Here is a 7,821-nt window from a genome sequence, read left to right as displayed (position 1 = left end):
ACTTGTTTAAAACACAGATGCATCTTCTGAACAGGCGTCCTTCAAAACAGATATTTAAAAAAAAAAAGCTTTCCCAGTACCTGTACTTCTTACCACACTTTTAGATAGTAGCAAATAACTGTGACCGCTTCAGCCTATTCTGCTGTTTCAGAATCTAGTTTCACTAGCTGTCAGTTAGTGCAAACAGAGGAAATTCTTGAAAAGGGAAAAGGATTTGGAGTTTTCAGAAGGCTAGACCTAGTATTATGCAGTAAAACAGCTTCAGCAGAGATAAAAGTATATTCTGCCTGTGCAGTGACAGAAATCAAAGGTTGACTTCCTCTCACCTAACACATCTTTCTAGAATTCCCAGAGTAGTTGGGATCCAAGAAAATAAAAGCTGCCTCAGCTGTGATGAGAAATGTCAGTCAGAAGCTTGAGAAAATAAAGGAACAAATTCTTGTCCATAGAGGGGGAGTTCGTTTACCTGCCAAATTTTGAAATTCCTTTACACACTATTGTTTTTTGTCATGCAATTGAAGGCATGGGCTTATTTTTGTGAGTGAAAGTGTGAGATCAGTGAGAGGAAGGAAGAGAAGCAGATTCAGAAATTGCACCTTGTTCTGGACTCCTTACATTTCTGAGCCCTACAGCACAGAGAATATAATAGTTAATTAGAACACTTTTATCCGTAGCATTAAGGAATGTATTGACTGCGAAATGATGATTAGTTGCACATGCCTCAAAGAGGACAGTGACTCTGGAGTTAGATTATCATCAGGTACATACAGTCATGTTAAAATGAAAACATTTCATAGGCAAAACCAGAGTATTGGTCAAAAGCGTCCCAACTGAACATGCCAGTCCAACAGAGGCCCGGTTACTTTCAAGTTTTTGTTTATCTGTGTCATGGATGCTTTTTCATTCATCACAGGTAAGTAGTCATTGTTAGACAAGCTAAACCTACTTACATAGACTAAGAGAATAACTGCTTTTTTATTTCTTCACTCCATGTTTTGCCTCTGTGACATACTGTATGCTGTGTGCTGTTTCCTGTATTAAATCTGCACATACCTACATCTGCATAGAAGCCTATGGTAAGATTCCTTGCTTGTTACATATAGTAACTTCTGCGTATTCCCAGGCTTCTACGTTTCTAGCTCTGTGACCTCATTAATGGCTATGAAGAAGTAGAAATTCTAACACTTAAGTAGCCAAGAAGGTAAAAGAAGGTGCAGCCCAGTAGTGTGAAGGAGAATACTTAGAATGAATTTAGTGGTATAATAATAGGAAGTGAGTTTGGGCTTGCTAGCTGAGGGGAAGGATGGAGACTAGGTAATCTAGGATGTAGAATTCCTTACATGCTTGGCCCCCTAGAAGGACTGTTGGCTATATTTAAGCTTTTTCCACTGCCTATTGTTCAGGGACTGTTAAGAAGTGGGTGGGGGTGGAATTGGATAGAAACTCTTAAGTGACTGAAAACCAGACATTGTCACTCCTGAGAATTGCGTAGCAAAGGATCAGAAAGTACCAATATGCTACACAGATGCTTTGGAAGCAAAGAGAACTATTGTGAGAAGATATGACAAGGGGATTGTCTATGGAGAAAGATAAATTACTAAAACAAAGAGAGACTTATTCCTCTGGAGTGAAACATTCTTCAGTGCACTTGTATTTGAACAATGATCATATGTTCTTTTTTATGAAAGCAAAGCTCCTTCCCATGCTGGAAATAGGTAGTAATTAAAATAATACTGATAATTTGAAAGAGAGCAGATTACTAAAAATGAGTTTGCTTTTCTCTAGGAGAAACTTGGGGGAGGGGGGAGAAAGAGAGGGAGAAGTAAACTAGTAGGTGGTTTCTTGCAAAAGCAAGTAAATTGACCAAAATAATGAGACTCTGGGAAACATGGAGTTCTCTACCCCCTCCCCCCCTCCCCCCCCCCCCCCCCCCCCCCCCCCAAAAAAAAATCATAGAAAAAATAAACCGTTTATAGAAGCAGATGCTTACCAGCAGATGATTAGACTTAGCTACAAATAGCCAGAAGTTAATTAAATATGAGCTGAAAGATTTGAAAAAGTGGGAAAAGCTTCACTGTCATTTGATTAACTGTTTTGCAGGTAGAGAAAAGGCAGCCTCATAGATGAAAATAAGAACAGTTAGAGTAGAGTAATACCGTATAGCATGATTCAAACTGAGAGGTGCAATAGAGATTGTGTTTTCAGAGGAAGGGACTGTTGCTGGAAAGCATCTGCAGGTGAGAAGCGTTGCACTGGAAGTGATGATAGGAGGTGAGCGTGGGGCTGGGGAAGGAGCAGCAGTGAGATGATGCCGGCTAAAGAGTTCATAGAGCAGTAACAGAGGAAGTTGGTCAGAGAACTATTGACGTAAATACTTGTTTTGGACTGTGAATCAACTCCTAGTAGAGGAAGAAAAAGTGAATGAGGTGTTAGATGAAAAGACAAAGCTTTTTGTAACAGCTGAAACCATGTCAAATAAGCAAAAAATCAGTGACCTGTAAATCTCAAAACTGAATTAAGATTTCCAAACCTATTATCGACAATCAAAAAGGATCTGTGGGATCTTCTCATGGCAGCCTAGTGTAAATTTGAGAGATTATGTAACCTGCAGTTGAGAAGTCTCAAATTCTGTTCATCTGGTCATAAAAAATTTTTGGATTCAAGAAATGTAAGAAAACTCCATAAAACGCCTTAAGAGTGCTTGTAAAGCAAGCTGGTATATTTTTATATACTGCAGGTCAGCAGAGCTGTAAGCCATACTTCCTGAAAGCACTTTGTACATACACTGATTTAATGTTAAAATACAGTGCAGAAATGTTAAAATAAAAAAATCAAAGTTCTGCCTAGTTAACATATATTTTGCATCGGAGTTTGAATAAGTGAAAGACTGCGGTTTTCCTGAGCCTTTGAATGTTTTTTGAGAAATGAATACGGGTGAATATGTTAAGTATCAATAACCTGTACTACCCAAAAAGACAAAACTTTGTGAATTGTGTATGTGCAAAATTAAAGGGGAACAATAAGAAAGTCCATGATGATGAAAGTCTATGAAGTGCATGCAAACATGCATCAAAGAACAATATGGAAGAAAATACATAACGCTTGAACAAGAGCAAAGGGTATTTAACTAAGCTCTGAACGGGCTGTAAATACTGGCAACATGAAGAATTAGGTCAAGCATTTTTTTGTTACAGAGCTGCCACCCCTATAGATGCTGTTCCTTTAGGGGATGTTGTTTAACTTTTTCCTTTGTAGTTTTAAATGATAAATTAATTGAACCAAATCTACTTGGCTTTGTGAATCTTTACGCAAGATCGCAAACTGGTGGTAGAGTTAAGTTACCGGTAATTTGCTTTGAGATGATCTTGAGATAATCCTTTGCTATATAATCAACTTTCCTGATTCTTTAAGTTACTGTACAGCTTTTCTTGTACTACTACATCTCTGTAAATCTGCCTGTATGCAGGCATGTTAAAAAGCTGACGTGAATCCCTTTTGCCCTCTTAATCATCCTCAAAGTAGTTCCAGGGTCATAGACTGTGTGTTGTAGCTATTTATGTGTTACTGTGTAAGTGAATTAGTGAATTTTGGTGAGTTAGTGAGTGTTGAGAGATTTCTCTAAGATGCACACTTAAATTAATTGTCCCATTTGGCAATCTTATCCTAGAAGAACTGATAGTTCCTGCATCCTTCATACTCGTCTAAAGTATATAACTGATGATACTATACATTACTGACTGACATTCTTAAGACTTTTTGAGTTAAACTGATACAAACCCTTTGTATAGATGGTCTTTTTCAGCCTAAACTAGTCTTTATTAGTTGAGTCAAATTAATTCTTTAGTTGAGTCAAACAATTTCTAAGCTAAACTGGGGCCTGTCCCCGTGTGGACATCTTACTTACATCTGTGGATAGCTATTCCACACTGAAGTTGCAGCCTACTTCTTTGCTATCCCCTTATTAAACCTTTGCTATCCCTTACCCCCCTTTAAACTGGGGTTTTGTTTTGTTCTCTTGTTCGCTTTAAATTGTCAGCTTTGTCTTTGTTCATTGCCTTATTTTTGCAGTCTTTTTGCTTTAACTGGGGTGAAGTCAGCACCGTAAGTATTTATGCAGAGAAGTGGGGTCAGGAAGCCATTTTGTGATGAAACAGGGTGGGTGTTTCCTAGATTAAAATTCCTTTATTATAATTGCGATACTGTGTTTTTGAAGAGCAGAAAGAGTTGGCCATCCAGGTATGTTGATACTATAATGCCCTCTGCATTGCAGCTGTTATGTAGTGACATCTGTGTATGCTGGAGATGAAGAGGAGTAACACTGGTACAGTATTGTGAAGATAACACAGAAAACCCCTAGTATTCGTATTCACTATAATATATAATAATAAAATTAATACATATCTATGTAATATATAATTACAAATTTGAGTCTCATTAGAGGTCAATGGGTATTCTACTTTAAACTGTTCTATTCTTGGCATCTATCAAGGTAAAGCTCCCACGAATTAATCCTAAGTTTAGGTATCTACAAGCAATTAATATACCTGAATCACAGTGTAACTAAAATGGGTAGCAATGTGACATCCTTAACTCAAAAGCTAGGCTCTGTCATGTCCCTCTGAGTGTTGCCTACTCTATTTAAAAGGGAGCACTAGATTTTTTTTTTTTCCTCCATCATAGCCTCAGGTTGGGGTTGTTTGTAATCTTACATGAATTACATAGGAAGATAGGGTTTTGTTCTGGCTGTATTGTAATAATAGTGCACCTGGCTGTAGAGCAGGCGCACAGAAATATCAGGCAGTGGGTCAGAGTGCTGATAGTGAGGTAAAACATTTTACAGAGGGAAGGTTATGAGGTGGTCGGTTTGTAATTCTACAATACTCCCTTCGTGCCTTCTGTAAATATAACTGGCAGCTGTGAAGTGGCTTCTGTTGGAGAGGAAAGAGAATATTTTCTAAGGAATCAGATGAGGCATGTGAGGACTCCATGAACAGCTGAAGTTCTGATCTAAGCAGCTTTTACAGAGAACAACCCAAATAGCTGCCTAAAGATACTCTGGTAAAGGAGTTAGTGATGGCTTGATATTGTTTAAGTCATATGGAGTGTGCTGGTCCATGGGTTCTGTGGATCAGTTCACTCCAATGAGGAAGATAAGCACAGGTGCATGCTTGTTTTGCATAGATGTGCATGCTGGTTCTTTTTTCTGGCAGCACCTGTGTCATTGCCCAAAGCTCTTGGGAACTACTGATGAGTAGGTAGGAGCTTGCTTTTGCAGGTTTCTCCTTCACAAATCCACATATGGTTTGGAATAACTGTTCTGCCTATCTTCCCTTGTGACGTTGCTCAAGAATTTTTTTCACTGCTCTTATACAAGCATACTGAATGAGTCATTGGGGAAGGCATGCCATTTTTTATCTGTATGTGGATCCCTTATGTGAGACAGTTGTGGTATCTGATGAGGATACAGCCTAGATACCCATTAACAGACTGGATATCACTTATGTATGATGGTGTTAGACTTCACCTGGTATCTCCTCACACCTTTCTCAGCCGTATGTCCCACAGATTGGGTTTGGGTGCAGAAGCTCAGTGTGCTTTCTTAAGAAAGATCTCACCACATATATGCAAGCCTTGTGTTTCTAGACTGGAGTATTGCAGTGTGCCTGCAGGGGTTTGCGCTTGGAGAATGTTCAGAAGCTAATGCAGCATTAGCCTGTTACTTCGCAGAAGCACCACAGTTTCCAGGTTCCTGTTTGTGTTCTTTAAAACATGATAAGGTACAGGTTTCACTAATTAAGATCACTCCTCTTGAGCTGTGTTCTGTGTCACTCGTTCAGCTCGGTAAGGATGCGCACTGTGAGCATGTTGTGCGCTCTCTCACGTGCACATGTGACTTCTTGTAGCGTGGTTTTCACACTATTTTCTGGTTTACCAAGGACAGGTATAATTTAGATCACATCTTACTGTTCTTATAAGGGTGGTTTTTAAGTGAGTGTGGCCTGATTCTAATCACCTTCTTCAGATTAAGTAATTTAAACTGGAAAGGTGGAAACAGTGATTTCAGTCCTCTAGTATTCTGTTGCTATTTGTATTTTCACAAAGGATTTTTTTCCTCACTGGTTGGTATAATCCTTCAAAGTTAATTTGCAGCTAAATATACACCCTTTCTGTGTAATTTGGCACTTGTCAGCCAGAAGAAATCTTTAGCTTTATACAACTGTATTTCATTTCATCCTGTATTTGAAGGATGATATTGCTATATATGCCTTGCCTTAAGCTTGAATGAAAATGTTGATAAAATAGTATTTCAATTTCCAATACATTAAATGTGAAACACAATCAAATTCAGTAGTTTTGACCTTTTTTTTTTTTAAGTCATTGTGGGCTAGATATTTAGGAAAGAAATGCTTTCAGAAATTCCACAGATGTGGAAACTAAGAGGGTACCTAACTCATTTCAGAATCCGTTAGGTTTCAACTACACAGGCTCTAAATGAATCTCGTAGACAATACACTTTCTTCCCCTAATGTCTACAGTTGTGTCTCTATCTCCAGACACTGAAAAACTTGGCTTAATTTTTCCAAGTTTTTAAAATAAATTTATCTCCTCCTTTCCAGCTTCAGAGTTGTTTAGAAACTGAAAAAGGAAAATAAATTCTCCTGCCTTTTCAGTTTTTAATCAGTTTTTCAATTCTGAATAGAGTAATAAAATTTAAGACATTGGTCTCTCTACAGATACTGCATAGAACACAAGTAAAAGTGTTAAGACAAAAGCTTTTATACTTAATATATTTTCTGGAAAATTATACTCGATATGGCACTGCAGTTTAAAACTGTGAACTACAAGTAGGGTATTTCCTCTCCCAGTGTCTATACAATTCAAAAAGCAATGTCCGTTTATTTGAGGACTCATTGACTCTAAAGTTTGTAATTGCCTAAGATAAGCATAGGCTGTAGTACAGGTTGTTTTGGTTTTATACTTAATATAAGCTCTTTCGGAAAGAAAAACTGTATCTAGCAAACCAATGCTTTTATACTGTAATCTCCATTTAAACAACGCAGCACTTCTGGTCAGTAGAGGAGACCTGGCTGCCTTTTGCAAGTGAAGAAACAATACAATTTCCCCAGGCTTTTTGGCATTCCTTGTTGCTTTTGCCTATGACAGATGTTGGGTTTGTGTAGGTGTGGTGGATTTCTTTCATAGCACTGACTGAAAAAAAAGTAGGTTGGGGAGATGACAATAAGGTCTTTTTCCTCTGTGCTTTTAGATCTGAAAATGCAGCAGTCTAAACAGCACAATGTGAGTGTGGTGAGCTTGAGGGCCAAACTAACCCTTCAAGTGGGTTGTTAAATATCTATCTTAACTGCTTCATAATTTTGTAAAATGTGTTCCCTCCCAGAACAAAGGGGCACTTAAGACTTGAGAGCTGCCTTCCTACCACATGAAAGCATTCTGTTAGAGAAAAAGGGTGTGACTCTGAGAAGATGTGCAGGTATATTGAACCCTTTCTTTGAGTCTTGAAGAATTCCTGGAGTTTGGCTTGTGATGGCACTTTTTAGCCTCTCGTTTGTCTGGAAGAACAATAGGACTGTAACAGCTTCTTCCCACTCAGTTTTATCTGCTAGACATGGATTTCTGGATTTGATCTGTACAATGAGAAATTCAGGTGCTTTATTGAATGCAAATTCTTATGGTTTGATAGAGAAAGATCTTGATCCACAGGTGAATGCCAAAGATGAGACTTCTGAGCTGCTTTAAACAGTTCCATTGTCTGAAGCTGAGTGATTCAAGAATTGCTTTAGGCTAATAGTATCTTTCCCT

General features: G+C 38.2%; 1 protein-coding gene across 1 annotated transcript in view; it reads left to right on the top strand.

Moving 5' to 3' along the window:
- VPRBP (Vpr (HIV-1) binding protein) overlaps positions 1 to 7,821 on the top strand; it is a 48,624-nt gene that overhangs the window by 35,402 nt on the left and 5,401 nt on the right. The window lies entirely within an intron of this gene.

This window comes from Pygoscelis adeliae, unplaced genomic scaffold (assembly GCF_000699105.1).
Source record: "Pygoscelis adeliae isolate BGI_AS28 unplaced genomic scaffold, ASM69910v1 Scaffold94, whole genome shotgun sequence".
NCBI lineage: Eukaryota > Metazoa > Chordata > Aves > Sphenisciformes > Spheniscidae > Pygoscelis > Pygoscelis adeliae.
Note: the sequence above shows the minus strand (reverse complement) of the source record. Positions and strands in the feature narration are given on the sequence as shown.